The sequence below is a fragment of the Thalassophryne amazonica genome, chromosome 12, assembly GCF_902500255.1.
Source record: "Thalassophryne amazonica chromosome 12, fThaAma1.1, whole genome shotgun sequence".
In the NCBI taxonomy this organism is placed as follows: Eukaryota; Metazoa; Chordata; class Actinopteri; order Batrachoidiformes; family Batrachoididae; genus Thalassophryne; species Thalassophryne amazonica.
This window is the reverse complement of record NC_047114.1, coordinates 32,567,054-32,590,112: the sequence shown is the minus strand read 5'-3', so window position 1 is coordinate 32,590,112 and position 23,059 is coordinate 32,567,054. Positions and strand designations below refer to the sequence as shown.

Here is a 23,059-nt window from a genome sequence, read left to right as displayed (position 1 = left end):
GTGCCGTTCCAATGGGATTTATAAAGATGACTGCCTGAAGAGAACATGTAAATTTCCACAGTCATTGATGATATGGGGCTGCATGTCAGGTAAAGGCACTGGGGAGATGGCTGTCATTACATCATCAATAAATGCACAAGATTACGTTGATATTTTGGACACTTTTCTTATCCCATCAATTGAAAGGATGTTTGGGGATGATGAAATCATTTTTCAAGATGATAATGCATCTTGCCATAGAGCAAAAACTGTGAAAACATTCCTTGCAAAAAGACACATAGGGTCAATGTCATGGCATAGGGTCAATGTCAACGAGCAGATGTGATTTGATGCAGGTGTTAGTTTTGGGGATGAAAATTTACAGGGTGATTCCATAATTTTTCCTCAGAATTGAGTGATTCCATATTTCTTTCCTCTGCTTGGTCTAAAAAAGTAACTGTTACTGACTGCCACAATCTTTTTTTCTTGATTTCTTATAGTGTTTCTTAAAGCCAGAAAGTTGCCATTTGAAATGACTTTAGTTTTGTGTCATGTCTGTGATCTGCTTTTTTTCTACAAAATTAAACAACTGAATGAACATCCTCCGAGGCCGGTGATTCCATAATTTTTGCCAGGGGTTGTATTTCTTTGTTTTCCTTTTGTAAAGGCACTTAGCATGAGTCCAAGACAAATTTCACAAAGGGGATAATAAAGTGTATCGTATTTTACAACATTGTTCATCTTAAAACATTGTTAGCAACATAGAGCTTAAAAACATTAGAGTAGCCATCAAGCTCCTTTCCACATTATTTTCATGCACCTTCTTGGGAGAGGGACCGTTACGGTTTTGTGGCCCACATTACTACTGACAGCAATATCAACATCCACAAAAAACCTGCCATCTGGTGGCAGTGTCAAATACTACAAATATTCAAACCACAACTTCCATCAAGATGTTTTATAGTAATTCAAGAACAAACATACTCTGGTAGTTCACCAATAGTGTAATTATTTTCCACTAGTGAGATGGCATGTAAGAGTAGATAGAAGGTTTAAAGACCATAGCTTTTCAAGATGCAATGAATTAAAAATATGAACTGTCATACATTCACCTTATTCAGGAAGTCAGGGTGGGCGGCTCCATTTTGTCAAGCAACTTCCAGTTTGCCAACGCGTCGATGATTAGCTACGTGGGAACACAGCATGCTGGAAGTGTCCAGAGATCAGAGTGCTGTGGACCAGCATTTAACTTGTTCCCTCCTCCATCAAAAGATGTGGATCTCCAGTGCTGCGAAAGGCACTAATTTTGAAAAATCCACCCAAACGTCCCTATGTCTGTTCTTTTAATTTTATGGAGAAAAAACCCACACCACTGGATCCTTACCCAGAGAAATGGTTGGGCTACAACGCTCCGTTGAAGAAGTCACGGTGCATGCTAGTGAGACAAACAGGTGAGCTGTGTTTGTAGTGTTAGCTGCTATCTAATTTACTCATTTTCTGGTGTTTGATAGAACCAACCACTACATGAAATAACACCATACGTATATTAACGTTAGGTAATCTTGGCATTACGATGGTACTACTTGTCGGGTAGTATTTTAACTTGATTGTGCTTTTATACGAGCTATGAAGCGCATAGTTCCTCATAGCCAAACCGCCCACGCCGAGTGACAACACAGTTAAAAATAATCAAGGGCCACTTTTTCATGCCATGTTGTCTTCCCACTCTGTGGGTGAGCCAGTCGTTCCCTTTGAGCTTTTAAAGAAGGTTTTTGTTTCTACCCATGGACTTCTATTGTTCTATACTGAAAACAAGTCCTAACAGTGGGGCTGTTAAGCTCTGATTATCATAAGAATTGTGCACAAAATGAAAGAAGCATGAAACTTCAGGGTTTGCTCTTGATGACATAAACTTTCATTTAATGTGGAGGTGTTCCCAGTTTGACCCCTGGGCCCTGTAGGATATGAAATTTCTATGTATTAAATTAGAAATTGATGTGTCTTAGGATCTAAATGTGATGGAAATGTGAACAAAATGTGTATTTCCATGTTTCTGAGCGTGGGAAACCCAATGAGTCCAATTGCCACAGAGGTCAAAAACTGTCACTCTTAGGGGTCAAAGGTCAAGGCTGCTTGAAAAGATCCAGTCTAAACAAACAGTCATCAAACAGTCATGAGGGCGAACTTGTAGAACTAGTGAACAATGTTTTAGTCACTGCAGTCACCAGAACATATGCACAGTGCTGTGCATTTTAATGCTGCCTTTTTACATTTACAGTACCCAACACAGCCCTTTTTGCAACCACAGTGCACAAGTTCATAGCAAGCATGTGATGCCTCAGGGAGGGTTGTCCAAAGTGGCTGCCAACCAACATCGGTGTCAATCCATCCCCAGGACTGGGGATGGATCCAAATGTGATGGAAATGTAAACTAAATGTGTATTTCCATGTTTCTGAGCATGAAAACACATTTCTGATATGTCCAATAATCTCAGAGGTCAATAACAGTCACTCTCAGAGGTCAAAGGTCAATGTTGCTTGAAAAGATGCCACATTTTGGTCAATCTAAACATAAAATGTACAGCTCCTTTGTGATTTATCAAACAATTACATGTAAATATGAACGAGGCAAAACAACAGACCGATGAACATGGATACAACAAAAATGTACAAAAATATAGGCCTAACCTCAATACGTCAGAAACAACAGACTGGAATTCATAAGAAGGGTTTACAACGTGGTGTGTCCACAACATGTCATCATAAATGTTGTTTTCTAAACATAGTTCAGGAGGAGCCTGTGGGATGATTGACAGCCATCAACTCACCTGTCTCCCACCTTCCAGGAGATATAAACCCGCCAGCTCATTCACCTCATTTTCACAGTGTCAGAATAGCTGAAGCCTTGGGCAAGGAGCAGTATGAGAAATTCATGGAGGGGCGCCTGATTAAATGTACAATGCCCATTACAGACACAGTTCCAAAGAACAAGCTGCCATTATTTAGGTCTCCACCTGTGAAGACACAGTCTAAGCTCAAGGCACAGCTTTCTGCACTGAAGAGTGATTGTAACCTGTTTTCTCATCTGTACATAGCATGTCAAACAAGGGAGGATGATCTTGATCAGTTTTTTAGCCATGAGAACCAGCCAGCACCACCATCTTTATCACAAGGTTTTTGGAAACATTTCTATTGAGCTTAATAACACGTGCAAAACTGTAGCCTACTATCTTCTACTATCTAAAAAATTTTCAGTCAGAGACCACTTTAGAACTACTCACTTTAGATGAATGAACTCTTCTGGGATTCTTCTATGGTATTAGTACTCTTTACCTTAAACTTAACAGGTCCTATGAAGAATATTTTTTAAATGACAATGTCCTAAATTTCAGATGAAAATATTTTCTTTTGTGTTTTGCAGCAACTTTGACTCTCTTTATCTCTGTAATGAAGTATGTCAGATCTTTCAAATGTTCAGATAGTAGTCATATCATACTTCTTATTCAGAAACTAGAAATGTGAGAAATAAATATTTTATGATTTTTAAAAATTTAAAAATAATTTATATGGATTTTTCAAATACATATTGAACAGCTATGACAAAGTGTACCATCAAAAGAGCATGTCTTTATTAATAAAAACACAAAAAATCAAGTTGGTACATTCAATCAAACTAGTTTTAAGGTATCAAACACACCATGTTTTACTGCAAACAGAAATGCTTTTTTTCCCCTTTTTTTTTTAAACGTAGACACTGTATAGGGATAATTGCCATCAATTTACATAACTACAGAGGTTCAAACACAAAAAACTATTTTAGCCAAACTTTAGGAAACTGAACTGAGAAATATTCTGCATAGGGCCACTTATTTTCAGTTTTAAGGGGGCTAATACCGAAGAATTCCTAAACATTTCATTAATTTACATTGAGTAGCTCAAAAGTTCACTGATCGAACACGAACATTGCAAGAATTTTACAAGTTCTCAATTTTGATGAAAAACTGGGGCCACACCAACTTCTTAGAGCCTCCATATCTCAAAAACAAATAAAGACAGAAGCATAAAATGTTGCATGCTATTGGGCCCAATGACAATATTTCCAGAAAGTATGAAACAAACACACACACACACAGAGAGAGAGAGAGATACGTTCTAATAGTGGAGGTCAAATTGTGTTATTTTCAGTCTGGATATTATCCTTTTAAGGGATCACAGTTGTTTTCTTTGAAAAGAAAACATGCTGTGATGGTTTTGTGCACACGGGAACACAGCAGCTGCCCAATGTGGTTACACATTGGGCATCTGCTGAAAAAACAAACAAAAAAACAAAAATTACATGCCACTCGAACCCGTGCCTGATTGTCAGTCAGAAACTTTACCACTGAGTTATGATCGCTGTCCTGTGAAAGCTGCGGGAACCTGCCTGATAAGAGAAAGGAGATGCACGTATTTAAAATGAAATAAACCCACACACCATATAAAAACACTGCATTTATCAAGCGGGCAACACAAATATGATCCGTCTGTTCCTCTGTAGCTGACCCATGGTCACAAACATACAGTCATGAAGGGGCCGTTAAATAACCCTGGTTAAATAAAAAGAAGAAAACACCACAGAATTTGAACTCACCACATGTTCTGATTACCAGACGGAAACTTTACCACTGTGCTACTATCACTGTCTTGTAACAGGAGTGTGAAATAGGTTAAATGAACAAGCAGATAAATGTATTTTCTTAAAAAAAAAAAGGTATAGTTTGGACTATCTGTGAATGAATGTTCTGGAGTTATGGGGTAAAAACAGCAAGAATGGTGACTAAGGTCAATTTCAATTTGTACAGGGGTCAAAAGTTAAAGTTGCTCCAATTTTGATAAAAAAGTGATGCAAATTATTAGTTGAGTGAATATGGTTTTAAAAAGTAATAGTTTGCATAATGTATCATGCTTAGTTATCATGTTACAGGGTAGCATATGTCACATGTCATAGAATCCAATGGATGCCGACTGTTATGTGTCGGACGCAGCCCGGAGAACCGACCAGCGTTTGAAGGACCCAGTATAAAATAAGCAGAGCACGGTACAAAGGATAACAGAGTTTAATGAACATAACAGTGCTGTGAAAAAATATAAAAGTGCGCGGTCTGGCGTGGTGGTTTTGCGCGGTCTGGCGTGGTGGTTTTGCGGTGCGCTCCCAGCAGCGCCAACGGTCCGGAGCCAGAGCCAACCCGGACCCAAGGACCCCGCCGACACCCCCCAGGTGGCCGCGACAAACCGAGTCTGTGAAAGAAGGAATCATTATGTGAGTCCACACTCAACACACAGAGAGAACGCTCAAAGGTGCACAAACAGCAAACACTTCCTGGCTTAATTACTAATCAGCTTCCCACCCTGCAGGCATGGAACACCCAGTTCACAAAACTCCACTGCAGAGGAAGCTGATTACACGACCAACATACAGCTCAATATAATAAGGTGTGAGGGACACCACATTTACTGACTGTATAAATGTTAGTCACAAAATCTAACGTACCTCAGGAAGTGTGCTGACGAGCATGAGACCTCACCCCCTCCTCTTTCACAGACCATGCATCAAACCTGGACGTTCTCTGCATCCACTGATGATGAGATGGCTCCCGAGACGACGATCTCACAAGGTCGGGTCTCTGGCAAATACACACTGTGTACTCCAGTCTTAAATGCCACCATGTTCCAATCCATGTAGATGCACCACAGCTGTGTCCTGACGAGCCGCAGGTGATCAGGGTGAGGTCCTGATAAACTCAGCTACACAGCCACTCAGTCCCAAATGCGCACCACCTGGAAGGAAAACCAAAAGACAGAAACAAAAGACACACAAAAACCAGCCAGGCACGCCAGCCACAACAGCGACATTGTTTAGCCTTTACTTACAAGCACGCAACAGTCAAAACTATTCCATTTACTAATCCTATTAGCTCAACCAGTAATGTGCACCACTTTTTACCAAAATTGGAGCAAATTTAACTTTTGACCCCTGTACAAACTGAAATTGACCTTTCTCAGTGTCTGCTGTTTTTAACCTCAAAACTCCATAACATTCATTCACAGATAGTCCAAACTATGCCTTTTTGAAATCTTTATGATCGGACAAATAATATGGAATACCTTTCAATATGATTGGGGCATTTTTAAATTTTGATGCCTGTGTAATTCTTCAATTGACCCCTTCTTGGCCACCTATTGAAAGTTCATGTGGCCACTCAGCATTTTTAAAAGAGTAATGTCTAAGGAGTATGTGTGCCAAATTTGGTTCTTGCATCACCATTTGAAGGATCCCTCAGTAAATATTTACTTATCTGCTGCACTAACGCCGCTCACAGCCCAACATGCGTGTCCTGTTGGATGTGACATTCAGATCGCCTACTGCGTGTCCAAACAGACTGACGGCCCATTTCTCCTCCCATCGCAAAAGCCGTATATGTTTTTATGCATTTCCAAACAAACACACACGAGTGTCTTTCAAAACACGGGACATGTGCTGCAGCTGTGATGTCCAGAGCTGCATATGTCCCAACCAGGGGCGTAGCACCAAATTCTGGGCCCTAGGTACTAGCCATATTGAGCCCCCCCCACACACACACACTGTTCTTTTTTATTAACGGAAACACCAAATTTCTAATGCGTAGTCAAACCAGGTCTAAATCATGTATACTTTAGATCACACCTGGGAGTCAGAACCCTTCTTAAAGTTGGGGGAACAATATTGAGTTGGGGGGTCTGGGGGACCAAGTTGCAGCATTTTCAAGAAAAATGCTGCAATTTGGTGCATCCCTGTGCATTTTAATAGAGAGATACCCCAATGTTAACTTGACTACAAATTAGGGTTTGGGATATAAAATCTACAGTCACAGCAAAATATTTAATTTAACACAATTTTCCAAAATAAGTAATTAAATAAAAGTAAGTGTAATTCGTCGCTTAACAGTGTGTAATTCTCTTTGTGAAGAAAAAAATACATAATACAATATTCTACAATCAAAACATTAAAGAACAGATTACCCATCTTATAGTCAATGTCATTCACTAAACAGTCCATCTGAATAACAAACAGACTTTCAGAATATTACTCCCTTAACCTACAACTTGTAGGTTAAGGGAGTACTGTACTGTCTTATGAAGTAATATAATGTCATAATAAAAATGACATATTTTATAACCCTGTATTTGAAAAAAATAAGGTAATTCCTGTTATTTCTTAACAATATTAGACTGAATAAATCAATGCAGTATATTTGTGTTTGTTAAAAAAAAAGGAAAAAGGTTAATTCATATTATATAGTCTCTAGATTCATACCATAATAGCCATATTCCTTTTCTGTATACTTTGTAATTCTCTGTAATATTATATAGTTTGTATAGTCATCTTCTATCTGTCCCTCGGTTCCTGGGACTACAAAGACACACCATTTATTAGGTAATCCTAAAAAGCAAATAGACAAAACAGGAAAAAAAAAAAATGTAAAGGATACTAAAATTTAATTACATTTTAGTTAAATCATTTGCTTGTAAAGTGGCTCCATAAGCTCACCTTCACTAACATCCTCATTGCTTGTGTTCTTTTATGGTTTTGTCTTTTTATTGTGTTTTTAAAATTTTAATTCGATTTTCTCTGTTTTTATTATGCTGTGTGAAGCACCTTGAGGCAGTCTCATTGTGAATTGGCGCTATATAAATTAATAATTTGATTTAACAAGATGAGGGACCATAACCTGGACCAGCACCTCCTGCTTTGTCTGAAACTAAAGGCCATGGGGTTCATAATGATAATATTACATTCTGATAATACTTTTTTATTGTAAAAAGTTTAACCAATTTGTGTGTGTGCATGTATTTTTGTAAGCAGGTGAGTGTGCAACTGGACTGTGGTCATATTATATCCCACAGCAGGCTAATGCATGTTTTTTTCTGTCATTGTAATAAAACAGGCTTTTCCAAATCTGCACATATATAATGAAAGGGACAGCACTAAATGCACAGTTATTTTTAGCATTTGGGTAATTAATTTGCCACAAATGCGCTAACAACCAGTGGAAAGTCAGGGGAGACTGGGTCAAGACATTTTCTTGCAGCAGAAGTAAGCTGTCCTGCTCCTGTCCAGCAGCCAGGCACTGCTTCGTGTCCCCCTCCCTCCCTCCCACGTGGACTGTGTGTCCTGTGGGGGGAGAAGAGCAGAGCTGCGGCTGCTTGTTTAGTTACTTTGCCACCAAAGCCGGCGTGGGTTTATCGTGTCTTTCCCTGTTAAACTGTGAATTTATATGTCCTCAGTGCTGATATTAGCAAGTTTCCTGCCTGCACGTTAAGATAGTTTTCGAGCTCACCTCTCTTCTCAAAGAATTTTTAGTAAAGACATGTCTTATTTCAGCCTAAAAACCTCTCCTGATGCTGTCAGATCCCGTTTGGGATGTGTGTGTGTGTGTGTCAGCGTGCCGCCTGTGCTAAACCATTGTAAAACTGTGCAGGGGTGGAAGGGCCCTCAGAGATCTTTCAATATTATTGTTACAGCAGAATTATGTTTCGCAACATTTCTACATTTATTCTCATTATATTCTTTTACAACATGAATTGAATGGACATTAATAACATGCAACACAAAAACGCATTTAATGCCAGTTTTTTTGTGGGCCCCCTTCCATGCTCTGGGCCCTGGGTACATAGTACCCTTTACCCCCCCATTCCGACGCCCCTGGTCTCAACAGCTGTGGGGCAGCCAGCCACACCCCCTGTCCTGTCAGCGCACAGATGTCACTCTGTGATCAGATGAGAGATGCCTCACCTGCCAAGGGGGGAACCATACACACAGATGGGGGGGGGGGGGGGGGGGGGGGTTGGGTGAGCAAACGAAACAGAGCCGACACTCGGCAACTTCACACTCATGGGGCACTTGGACAAATTTCACATCCAGCTCAACAGAGATCTTCTGACTGTTGTCGTGTTATTTGTACGAATGGCCACAGACATTCTAAGTGCCATGCAAGCGGTGTTAGATGTTTGTGCGTGTCAGCTGGAATTTGGCCGACCCCTGCCGCGAGAGGGTTCAATGGGCTCGCACAGCGCACTCTCTTTCAGCCGCAGGTGTGCGCAAATAGTTGTAGCAACAGGTGTACAAAGCGTTGGAGGCAGGTACGAATTTACACGTTTTGCACACGATTCCTGTTTCATGCGCACTTTCTGCGCAAATCGACCAAATTCGCACTGTGTGAAGGGGCCCTTAGTTTTATATTGTACTGTAAAACACATTGTGACTGTCTGTGAAAGGTGCTATATAAATACATTTTACGCACTAATTAATATATCCCCAATATATTAATGAGGCATAAATACATTGCAATACAACACTTGCCTTTTTTGTGTGGGTACTACTGCATTTTAATTTGGTAGGAAAATTGTATACATCAGGGCTGTGCAAAATTCAGAAATGTAGATTTTTACATTGTTTGCTACCTCAATTCAAGTCAACTCAAATTCAATAAAGTTGAAATTCAGGAGTCAGTCTCAATTCAGTTCTGAATTTTGCACAGCCCTGGGCCTGTATTCACAAAGCACCTAAGGATAAAAGTAGAATGACATCACTAAGAGCTAAGAAAAATCTTACAATTCCTCAAATTCTAAGATATTTCTTCTCTTTCTCTTGTTGTGACAACTAACCACAGCTTTTAGAAGACTGCATCATACCTAGCAACAGGGTCAACCACATCTCCTCACAAAGATAAAAATTTCTGTCCCCTCCTCACTTAGAGTTGCTCTCAGAAACTTCCTGGATCATTCTTAAGATAAGATTCCTTGCTATGAATCTTTAGGCTAAGTTGGGAGCTCTCTGAGATGACTGAAAGTCTTTGTGAATATGGGCACTGGTATTTGTGGTTGGTGGATGTTTTACATAAAGCCACACAATTATAACATTTATTAATTATAACACAATTATACAAAAACATCAACATAAATGTCTGTGTAGCACATTATTATTTTACTTAAACAATGTCCATCTTATGTCCATTTGTGATTCCCGCAGTCTCAGTCTGTGCGCTAGTTTTTTCATTAAGAATACATCCTCTATTGTCATTATCCATTGGTCCTTTGATGGCACATCCGTCTTCCTCGTTATACATTTTTAGTTGCTATTAACATTATCTTTGCCAAATATTCATCACATTTGTAAATAGTGTCATCTCGAAAATTATTCAAATAAAGGAGATGGGTTTCAATGGAATTACATATCCCAAAACCTGGTACAGGACATTACAAATAGTTTTCCAAAAATCTTAAGTGTTTTGGACATTTCCAGAAAATATGTAAATGGTCAACATCCATCATCTCGCATTTTCTCCAGTATTTCTGATACATCTGTAATGGTTTACTAGTTGCTCCCGGTGTGTAGTGAGTACCCTGTATGGCAGCACCATCACACCAGGGTGAATGTGAGGCATTACTTGTAAAGTGCTTTGAGTGTCTGATGAACGCTATATACAACCCCCGGCAAAAATTATGGAATCACCGGCCTCGGAGGATGTTCATTCAGTTGTTTAATTTTGTAGAAAAAAAGCAGATCACAGACATGACACAAAACTAAAGTCATTTCAAATGGCAACTTTCTGGCTTTAAGAAACACTATAAGAAATCAAGAAAAAAGATTGTGACAGTCAGTAATGGTTACTTTTTTAGACCAAGCAGAGGAAAAAAATATGGAATCACTCAATTCTGAGGAAAAAAATTATGGAATCACCCTGTAAATTTTCATCCCCAAAACTAACACCTGCATCATATCAGATCTGCTCATTAGTCTGCATCTAAAAAGGAGTGAACACACCTTGGAGAGCTGTTGCACCAAGTGGACTGACATGAATCATGTCTCCAACACGAGAGATGTCAATTGAAACAAAGGAGAGGATTATCAAACTCTTAAAAGAGAGTAAATCATCACGCAATGCTGCAAAAGACGTTGGTTGTTCACAGTCAGCTGTGTCTAAACTCTGGACCAAATACAAACAACATGGGAAGGTTGTTAAAGGCAAACATACTGGTAGACCAAGGAAGACATCAAAGCATCAAGACAGAAAACTTAAAGCAATATGTCTCAAAAATCGAAAAATGTACAACAAAACAAATGAGGAACGAATGGGAGGAAACTGGAGTCAACGTCTGTGACCGAACTGTAAGAAACCGCCTAAAGGAAATGGGATTTACATACAGAAAAGCTAAACGAAAGGCATCATTAACACCTAAACAGAAAAAAACAAGGTTACAATGGGCTAAGGAAAAGCAATTGTGGACTGTGGATGACTGGATGAAAGTCATATTCAGTGATGAATCTCGAATCTGCACTGGGCAAGGTGATGATGCTGGAACTTTTGTTTGGTGCCTTTCCAATGAGATTTATAAAGATGACTGCCTGAAGAGAACATGTAAATTTCCACAGTCATTGACGATATGGCGCTGAATGTCAGGTAAAGGAACTGGGGAGATGGCTGTCATTACATCATCAATAAATGCACAAGTTTATGTTGATATTTTGGACAATTGAAAGGATGTTTGGGGATGATGAAATCATTTTTCAAGATGACAATGCATCTTGCCATAGAGCAAAAACTGCAAAAACATTCCTTGCAAAAAGACACATAGGGTCAATGTCATGGCATAGGGTCAATGTCAATGAGCAGATCTGATTTGATGCAGGTGTTCATTTGGGGGATGAAAATTTACAGGGTGATTCCATAATTTTTTCCTCAGAATTGAGTGATTCCATATTTTTTTCCTCTGCTTGGTCTAAAAAAGTAACTGTTACTGACTGCCACAATCTTTTTTTCTTGATTTGTTATAGTGTTTCTTAAAGCCAGAAAGTTGCCATTTGAAATGACTTTAGTTTTGTGTCATGTCTGTGATCTGCTTTTTTTCTACAAAATTAAACAACTGAATGAACATCCTCTGAGGCAGGTGATTCCATAATTTTTGCCAGGGGTTGTAAATGCAGTCCATTTACCATTTAATATTTTTGTGTCAGACTTTGGAAACTCTCCAGCTTTGTTTTGAATTTTATTGAGTCGACTGTTCAGAGTGTTCCAATTTCAATATTTTTCCACGTTACATCAGTCATATGTATATTTTAATTGTGCAGCATAATAATATTCTTTGAGCTTTGGTAACGTCACCCCTCCTTATTCTCTGGGTAGCTGGAGAGTTCCATATTTCACTCTAGGTCTCTTGCTCTCCCAAATAAACCTGGATATTATTCTATCCCATGTTGTAAATTGATTTTCAGTGATCTCTACTGGTAGGGCTTGGAATAAATACATAAATTTAAGCAAGATGGTTAGTTTAACTATTTCAATCCTGGAACTCAAATCTAAAGGCTAAGTGGTGCACCTTTCTTTATCTTTTGTATATCTTTTTGAAGATGTAAGTTATTTGTATTATTGATATCTAGAACATATTGGGTTACTACCACTCCCAGGTATTTGATTAATTCCATTTTCCAATTGTAACATTTTAAAATACTGCAAGATTGAATTTTTGACAGCCTCCCTCCCCAACAATATATGGACTTTACATTCATTCATAATAGCAGAATTCTCTCTCTTCACAGACACAAGGTGACTGACAGAACTGACATAAACATAATGCCAACTGCTTTGCTGATGACAGTACACAAGTCATGTTTTAACCACAAAAAAAAAAAAAAAAAGGACAAGTGGTCAAGTTGCATTTGCATGTCTAATTCTCATGTGTGTGTTTAGATGGCTTTTTATCCCATATCTTTTACCACACTCAGAACAGACAAATGACTTCTCTCCTGTATGACTTCTCATGTGTGTGTTTAAATTTCCTTTCTCTCCAAATGTTTTACCACACTCGGAACAGCCAAATGGTTTCTTGCCTGTATGAATTACAATGTGTTTCTTCAGGTTGCTCCTTTGTCCAAATCTTCTACCACACTCAGAACAGCTAAATGGTTTCTCTCCTGTATGAATTCTCATGTGTATGTTCAGAAGGCTCCTTCACTAAACCTTTTACAACACTCAGAACAGGCAAATGGTTTCTCTCCTAAATGACTTTTCATGTGTCTATTCAGAAGGCTCCTTTCTCCAAATCTTTTACAACACTCAGAACAGCCAAATGGCTTCTCTCCCGTATGAATTCTCATGTGTATGTTCAGATGGCTTTTTATCCCAAATTGTTTACCACACTCAGAACAGCCAAATGGTTTCTCACCTGTATGACTTCTCATGTGTATATTCAGATGACCTTTTTCTACAAATCTTTTACCACACACAGAACAGCCAAATGGTTTGTTGCCAGTATGAACTGCAAGGTGCTTGTTGAGATTGCCTTTTTCTCCGAACCGTTTTCCACATTCAGAACAAGTAAATGGTTTCTGGCCGGTATGAATTGCAATGTGTCTCTTCAGATTGCCCTTTTCCCCAAATCTTTTGCCACATACGGAGCAGCCAAACGGTTTTTTCTCCTGTATGAATTCTCATGTGTGCACTCAGACTGCTTCTGAGCCCAAATGTTTTGTGAAATTCAGAATTGGTAAACATTTTTTCTCCTGTGCAACTTATAAGGTGCATGTTCAGATTGCCCTTTTGGCTCCACTGATTATCACACTCAGTACAGCAAAAGAAGTTCTCACTTGCTTGAATTCTCTTGTATTGCTCTAAACAGTTCATGTGACTCAATTGTTTTCCACATTCAGAGCAATTAAACTGTTTCCTAGCAATGTTACACATGTCATCAGCAACAGAGGTGTCACTGTTTTTAGAATTTAAGGAATTTAAACCTGAGCAAAGTTCCCTTGTTTGCTCCCATTCGTGACTGTCGTCAGTCCTCAGTTCCAGAACTGTTTGAATTCCAGTCCTTAGTATCTGGCTGTAAACAATTGTATTGTTGCAGGTTCCTGCCTGGTTGTGTTCCTCCATAGTCACCATCAGTTTGTGCCATCAGTGTTTTGTGATAAGTTGAGCTGCTGGCTAAAGGCTCTGCCTCTGTGCTCCCCTCAGTTTGTCTTTGTTGACCTGTGATGACTGTAGCATTTCATCATCATTTTCACTCTTCAACGGGACAACAGTGAAAGGTAACTTAGTTATATCAGCTTCCTCCAGCCCGTGAAGCGGCCGTCCCTGCTGACTTATCCAGTGTTTCTCTTCTTCTTTAATGTCCTTCTGAACAACAGGTAGAGCCAATTCATGCTGTTCAGGCAACATTTGTGTTTTCCTCCCCAACTGCTGCAACATGTCTGCAAGGAAGAAATTAACCATAACATTAAGAACAAAATAAATAAATAAATAAAAAATAATAATAAAATCACAACAATGATAAACAGCATAGAGGTGGATGTTACCTGGTCTAAATATGGCTGGAGCGATGAGCCGACATAACAGAGTATGTCGATTACATAGAGTAAATATGTTGATTTCTGTAATATGTGTTGCAAGGAGGGACTAACATGTCTGCCCACTCAGAGAAAGAACTCCACATAAGTGCGAGCTGAAGTGAAAGCTATATTCCCCTGCATTATCTAAAGTGTGGAAGGGATAGATGCTGAAACGCAGTATTCAATGGGCACGGTGCTAAATTATTATTTTTATTATTATTACTATTACAGTAAAACTCACATATAATGGATTCAGGGGGACCAGCGAATTTTGTCCGTTATAATCGAAATCCACTACATGTATAAAACAGACAAAATCTGTTTATGTATGTAATGGATTAGTTAAGCCCCCATCACACATATCAAGAATTTGCCAGAAGCATGCACGACACAGCAAAAATTGCAATAATCCAATGTAGTCAGGAGGAAAAGAGGCGTGGCCAGCAGTGATGGCATGCAGACAGACTGCCCCGTCCACATCCACAGTGTATGTTGACGACACAGACTGCTGTCAGATGGCCATAAAAGGCACTGCAGACTGCCCGATTTCCAACTGACTGCATGCAAACATGGGACCCTGAGCATTGTGTTCCTCATGCGCACACGCGTGGAGTTGCAATTGTCACTCAGCCGTGTGTGTATGTATAACACTGCATTGGCCACAAAGCCCTCGCGGGGGGTGCACGTGCCACTACACAGCTTCACTCAAAGTGTGCTGGCATTGGGCCATGAAGTCCCCTGCTTCAGACAGAGCCTTTCCAGGGAACCTTTCTTTTTTGGCACACTTTTGCACACTTCAGGAGCACAACGCAACTCTGGACACCGCAATGGTTGGATTATCACATGAGATTAATATTTTTATTTTGGGTGAGAGGATTTTAAATCACAGGTTGCTGTCCCGGCTTCATGTCCACATCAGTGCCGTGAAACACTCCTGGACCACTGTTAGAGGTGAGATGCATGTTTATTATGGTGTAACAGCCTGGTACAAGTTCCATGTCATATCTCCTACAGAGCTAGAAGGTGATCATTATTACAGCGCGAGATCCGTCCAGCTCAAGCCTGATGTGTGCAATGTGTTACTGCGCACCACGGAGAGGCTTAGCTGCCTGTGTTATGATGGAGACAATAGTTCACATGATTTAAGTCACCCATGGGAATGAATGGATCTGTACTGTATTTTTTTTTCTTTTTTTAGTCATCTGTAATTGTATCACTGCAGCCTACAGTAAAATGTCCTAGACTTGTGTAAGGAGTACAAAAACAAGTAGAGGTCCATTAGGCCTTCACACATCTAGTAATATGTACCTATAACCATTTTTAACATAATAACAAAATATTTATAAACAACAAACAAATGTCTAAAATGTTGGGGTAAACCACAATGACACATAAAGCCCTCTACAGGGAGAATATAAAATAAAACAGAAAACGGATCCAAAGATCCACTTTTAAACAAATGATGTCGTATTGGCATGACATACATTATCCACCTTTCCCATCTTTTCCAAAAGGTTAAAGCAAAGGTAATCCTCTCAATCTTAAACATATCATAGGTTATGTCGATCCATTCCTCTACAGTAGGTATTTCAGGTTTTAACCACCTTCTGTAAGAGCTTTTCTGCTAGCAGCACTTAGGATCCGAAATAAGTATTTGACATAGAGGAAGCATATTCTGTTGTAATGGCCTCCAAATATAATGACTCAAATTTAAATTGGATGTCCAATTGAAATCACTTTGCAAATCTTTATATACTTCCCACCAAAATTGAACCAATGATGCAAAGGATCAAAATATGTGAAAATGGTTTGCTTCAAGACATCCACACTGTTGCCAGCATGCAGAAGAATTTGTGTAGTGCCTCTTTTGAGCAGGGGTGTAAAAAAAAAAAAAAAAAACCTTATAAGGGTCCTTCCAATAAAACTCTCACCCCTACAGTTGAGCTTGAAGATTTCCATTGTATCTCACATAAATTCTCCCAATCTTCTTCCTTTAAAAACAGGTTATCTTCCTGGTCCTACTTTTGTTTTATATATAGTGAACTGTGCTTTATTTTTTGTAACCCCTGTAAATTTCTGAAATGAGTTTCTGGTTAGAGCGAACACAATAAGTATCCATAAACACCTTAAACATAAACAGAATATTGTCCCAACCTGTTTGTGTACATCCATTCCTTATTTGACTGATGTAATGCTGGAGTTGAAGGTATCTGTAAAAGCCGTCCTTATCCAAGCCAAACTCCCTCTTCAGATTTTGAAAGCTCTTTAATGTTCCTTTTACGCAATATGCTGTTAAACCTTGTGCACCCCATCTGTCAAATCTTATGTCCCCAATTTTTAGGCAAGAAATCTGGGTCAAATGCACACCATCTCAAGACCTTCACCTCCTCTTTCAGATGATTCTGAGCTACTACTTTGTTCCACCCCCTAAGTGACAAACATATCCATGGATTACTCAATGCCTTTAAATTATTGCTCAAGCCCTTAAGCCCTTATCCCCAATTACAGCTTGTATTGGAAATTTGTCTGATAAAGCACTTTCAATCTCCTTCCATCTAGCATCGTATTCTGGGTTACACCAGCATATCAATAGCCTCAACTGAGCAGCAACATAATAATATTGAAGCATGGAAGAGGAATCCCGCCCTTGTTTTTTTTCCAATTGTAAACTCTTGTCTCTGATTCTTGGCCTCCGTCCCTGCCAAAGGAACCTCAAAATGTGCCTATCCCACTCTTGGAATAGTTTATCAGATATAGCTAGTGGAAGGGATTGAAAGAGACATAGCAATTTCGGTAATAACCATCTTGACCAATTCCACACGTGATCAAAACTGAGAAAAGGTATAAGATTCCATCTCTCTATGTCTTCTCTAATCTTTTGTTCAGGGGGAGGTAGTTAAGTGAGAACAACTTTGTCGAATCTAGTGGAACGCTTACCCCCAAATAACTCATTGATTCTGAATCCCATTTCAAATTGTATTTATTTCTTACATTTACAGAGGGGGAGTAATTAAAACAAAAAATTTGTGTTTTGGGAACATTTAGCTTATATTCAGAGAAGGATCCATATTGCTCCAAGAGTACAAATAAGCGTGCCAAAGACTGTTAGGGGATTAGATAAATACACCAATGCATCATCAGCAAACAGCGAAATAGTTTGTTCTCCCCCTTCATTGTTATTCCTTTAATATTGTTGCCCTGAATGATCCATTGGCTCAAGGGCTCAATAAAAATTGCAAACAAGAGAGGGCTGAGAGGACAGCCCTGTCTTGTTCCTCGTTGTAATGACAAGGGATTAGATACAGCCCCATTAATTTTAATTCATGCCATTAGATTATCAGAGAGAGCTTGTATTATTTTAATAAAGTTGCTATCAAATCCGAATTTGTCCAAACCTTTGTACAAAAAGGACCAATTTACACAATCAGGGATTGAATTAGTACATGCGTGTGCTAGTTTATACATGTATCATTTGAGCAGTGCATGTAATTTTATACTGCAATAGCACTGGTGCAAGTGTGTTGTCTTCGTCTTCTCTGCGTTTTATGACTCTCACACATGGAGTGAGTTGCTGTGCTCTATTTGTTGTGGAAAGCTGACAAATGTCCCCAGCGGCGCCGTCCCTGGGTTCACAACATCCTCATGAGACGTTCCCAATTCGGGGAGTTTCATTATTTGCTGCAGGAGCTGCAGCAAATAACTGGAGCTTCTATACATTTGCATAGTATGTATGGGTAAAGATTTTGTAATCCTGGTTCAACACGCTTACTGGTCTAAAATTACCACAATATCTGTACTGTAAGGTCTAGGGTTGGGTATCAAGAACCGGTTCTTTTCGGGTATTGTTAAGAAATGATTCAATCCACCGATATCAATTGTCTTTTTGCTTAACGAGTCCCTTATTGGTCCTTCAGAGCGGCCGTTGTTTTTAAGGGTGTTTGTTGGGAAAATGATCATTTCTCTACGTTGACTGCAGACCCTGCAGCAGCTCTGTAATCAACCGCTTCTGCAGAGCAACTCCACTTTGAAGCATGAACCAATGAAGCAGTGCTTCGATCCGCTGACTCGTTGGTTCTTTGTTTTACAACCCCAATTCCAATGAAGTTGGGTCGTTGTGTAAAATGTAAATAAAAACAGAATACAATGATTTGCAAATCCTTTTCAACCTATACGAGGGCTGTTAGAAAAGTGTCCGACCTTTATATTTTTTTCAAAAACCTGATGGATTTTAATCACCTTTTGGAAGATTCAGACAGCTTTCGGTGGCTTTTCAGTCGTGTGACTATCCGACAAATTGCGGAAGAGGTGAGCATGTCACAACATGTCCTGTAAGGCTTCAACACAGTGGCGCTTTTGCTGCGCCATCAGCTTCGTGCCAAAGCCATCGGCATGAATTTCGCTGCAACTCTTTTCATGCCAAAATCTTCTGTCACAGTGGAATGTGCCAAAAAAGTGCTGATGTCCACCTCTTCAACAATTTCTCGGATAGTCACACGATGGTCCTGCATCACCAGAGAGTTCACTTTGGAAATGATCTGGTCATTTCAGCATGTTGATGGCCGCCCGGAGCGTGGCTCGCTCTCCACCGCTGTGCGGCTGTCTTTAAACCGGTTGTACCGCTCCTTAATCTGTGTGATGCCCATAGGATCGTCACCGAAAGCCGTCTGAATAATCCGAATGGTTTCCACCTGGCTGTCGCCCAGTTTCTGGCAAAATTTGATGCAGTCGCGCCGCTCCAGTCGTTCCGCCATTTCCTTGCAAAGAAAAAACAACGAGAGACTCCACCCATCCTCACACAAAGGCTGCTTACCAGTAAATGACGCAATCAACAGGTGTGAAAAAACTCATGCATGCGCACAAAGGTTCAAGGTTGGCTCATGCAAGCACACGTGATTCAAATCCATCAGGTTTTGAAAAAAATCATTCTCTCTCTTTGCTCAGAGCTCCAGGGTCTTCTTAGGTTTGGCGTACACAGAGGCAGTAGACATGGGTCACTGGGTGTGACCATGGCCCAGCTGGCTGTGGGAGAACCTCTGTATCCAGGAGATCATCCGTACGATGTGGTAAGTCTTTTGTGTCCAGAATGTAAATGTCCTGGATTTGTCATTAATCCTGAGCACTTAAAAACATAAACATCTCCTCCTGAACCACAAAGCAATTTTGGAAAGAAAATTCAATGTTTGCATCATGTAATTTGATTTGATGTCTTTTTATGTGTCCAGGTGAAGTTCATTGTTGAAACACAGGGTCTGCCCCCAGACTGCCTCCTTTGGTTGGGACCAAACACCAACCGCTATTTTAACAGGAGAGAGATAGACGGCCAGGACACCTGGACATTGAAGGTACCATCACCTACTTACATTCCTATACACATACATCCACCCATTTCTTCTGAGCACTAACTCAAACACTGACTGTTTGCAGACTCCTGAACTGATTAAAAGGCAGTATGGGCACGAGTTCCAGGAATCCAGAGAAGTGATTTTAAGCTCTCTGGATGACATCATGGAGGTAGGTGCTTCCTTATGATCTCTCAGTTATTCCTTCAGCAACCATCAACAGATTCATGCCTTAAATGTCTAATTGACTGACTGTATCACTACTTGCCATCTGAATTTTGTGACATGTTTTTGTGACTTCTCTCACCAGAAGATGGACATAAGTAAGTCAAAGAAGGAGGGTTCTGACTTTGTGGACCTTGTGAAGCGCATGATGTGTCTCCACATGGATGAGCGAATCAGACCTGCTGATACTCAATCATCCTTTCCTGGTGGACTACAAACCTCATGACGTGGCAGATGACCTTCCAGTCTTAGAAGAAAACTCTGACTCGGCTGAGGATGACATCGCCACGAGCCAGGAAGATGCTGAAACAACAGCTGTCCTTCCTGGTCAGTCCGATGTTCTATAGTGTTGACAGTTTAAATGACTTCATCATTTGATTCAAACTAACACAAATATTTCTGTGATGACCTTTCAGTCATTGCTGATGAAAATCCAGACTTGGCTGAGGAACTCATCTCCATGAACCAGGAAGATGTTCAAACAGCAGCCATCCATCCTGGTCAGTCAGATGTTCAACAGTGCTGACAGATTACATGACTATCATTTGATTCAAACTAACAAAAATGTTTCTGTGTGATTTACAGAGGTGCCAACAGAGGAGAACCTGGAAGAATCATCTGATACGGTTCTTCCAGAGGGTCTTCGGCCTGTGTTGTTCCAGAGTCTGCGTGCCCCAGCTGTTGTTGTTTTTAAGTTATTTTCAAAATTTACATTTTATTGTCATTTACAAATAAATAGTTTAGAAATAGTTTTGCGGATGATGTGCTTCTGTTAGCTTCATCAGACATTGACCTCTGATACACACTGGGCAGGTTTGAGGCAGAGTGTGAAGCGACTTGGATGCAAACCAGCATCTCCAAGTCTGAGACTATGATCCTCTGTTGGAAAAAGGTGAATTGTCCCCCTCTGGGTCAGGGGAGCGTTATTGCCCCAACTGGAGGAGTTAAGTATCTCTGGGTCTTGATCCCCTGTGAGAGTAAGCCGGAGCATGAGACCATTAGACTGATTGGGGTTGGATCTGATGTTTTACAGACACTCTACCGGATCATCATGGTGAAGAAAGTACAGAGCATGAAGGCGAGATTCTCGATTTACCAGTTGATTTGCTGCTCTCCTCCCTATAGTCATGAATTTTGGGTAATGACCGAAAGTACAAGGTCGTGGATACAAGTAGAGGAAATTATATTCCTCCATGGATATCTGGTTTTACACTCCGGGACATGGTGAGGAATTTGTCTTTCTGTGAGAGGCTCAGAGTACAGCCCTGCTTCTTTGCAACAGGAGCTAGTTGAAGTGGTTTGGACATCTGATGAGGATGGCCCTGGTTTTCTCCCCAGGGAGGTCTTCCAACTGGACGGAGGCCGTGGAGAAGACCCAGGACACACTGGACTATATTTCCCAGATGTATTGGTTAATGCTCAGGAGCTCCCAAGAGGAGTCTGAGGACTTGACCAAGGAACAGAGAATTGTGGAATGAGCTGCTTAGTTCTTGAAACTGCCACTACAGAAATGAATTAATTGTAAGCCTTTATTTTTAAAAAGGCAGGCAGGTCCCTCTCACCGATCTTCACAAAACTTTCTTAAAATAATCAGTCTAATCAAGAGAAAGAACTCAGTCACTTTATGTGTTGATCAGAATCCAGATACGGAGCCTCAAACTTTCTTTTATGTAGAGAGAAGGTATTTTCACCATTTCAGTTTCTCAAACCTGATTCACTGAACCTTATGAAGCATGTCAATCAAACATGCTGTATTGACAGACAAACATCAGGCAAAGCTGCCAACTAAGTTGCAGTGAAGTACACAAATACAAAACTGATATGACACAATTATGCTGAAAATCCAAACAGCCTCGGTGGACTCCTCATCTGTGGTCAGGGGAGCAGAAAGAGGCCGACCTGAAGTGTTAATCATGGTGCAGCTCATGATTGATGTGATTGTCAGGTCTGGAGTAAACACTGGTTGATTCACAGCATTGTGAATGACACCAGAAATTTTATTCAATGAAACCTCTTGGTAACATAATGATGTTGTTTATTAATGGATAAGTCCACCTTTTCAACAATAATACCAGCCGAAACCACCGAAACAATAACAGATTACATTAAATTTTGTGTAGACAGTGTTATGAGCAAGAAAGAAGTTACAGTGTATCCAAATAATAAGCCGTATATAACTAAACAGGTGAAAGAGTGTATCAACAGGAAAAAAATAGCATTTAAGAACAAAGACAGAATGAGTGTGAAAGCGGTACAAAGAGAACTTAATACATTGCTGGAAAGGCCAGGATACACAGGGAAACTATTGAGAAGAACTTTAGCGAATCAGACACTAAAGGCTGTAGACAATAGCAAACATGAACCCAGCTAAAAAGGACACTTGGAACAAATGATGACCAAGGAAAAGCAAATGAGCTAAATGACTTTTTTGAGGTTTGAAATACAAGATTTTTCGGATGATTGTAAGAATACTTTGGAAAACCTTCCTGCTGACCAAAATACCAGGATTGTAATTGACCCATGGAGAGTCCGATCAATCTTTAAGAAGGTGTCCACAAAAAAAATCCACCAGTCCAGACGGTATCTCTGCAATGCTCATAAAAGCATGTGCAGAAGAACTGGCCCCTGCTTGGTGTCCTGTCTTCCAGCAGTCTGTAGACCTTCATACTGTACCAACTCTCTGGAAAGATCCATTATTGTTCCAACTGCCAAAAAATCATGTTCATCTGAAAACAACAACTATAGGCCAATAGCTTTAACATCTGTTGTAAGCAAGTGCTTCGAAAAGATTATGCTATCTTTTCTCAAGACGGACGTCAATCCTGTACTCGACCCATTCCAATTTGCTTATAGGCAGGGTAGAGGCACTGACGATGCCATCAACAGCTTAACCCACCTTTCACTTAAGCACTTGGAAGATCCTACTGCATATGCACGGATTTTACTGGTTGATTTCAGTTCAGCCTTTGTTACATTACAACCATACCTGTTGCTGTCTAAGCTAAAAGAAATGAATGTCAACCCATTTTTAATTAGATGGTACCATTCTTTTTTAACTAATAGACTACAACAAGTCAGAGTTAACCGAGGTCTTTCAGTACTCATCAAGCAC

At 40.0% G+C, this 23,059-nt stretch overlaps 1 pseudogene; it reads right to left on the bottom strand.

Annotated features, from left to right (window-relative positions):
- Nucleotides 1-12,885: 12,885 nt before the first annotated feature.
- Nucleotides 12,886-14,239, bottom strand: LOC117522527 (annotated as a pseudogene).
- Nucleotides 14,240-23,059: the final 8,820 nt, after the last annotated feature.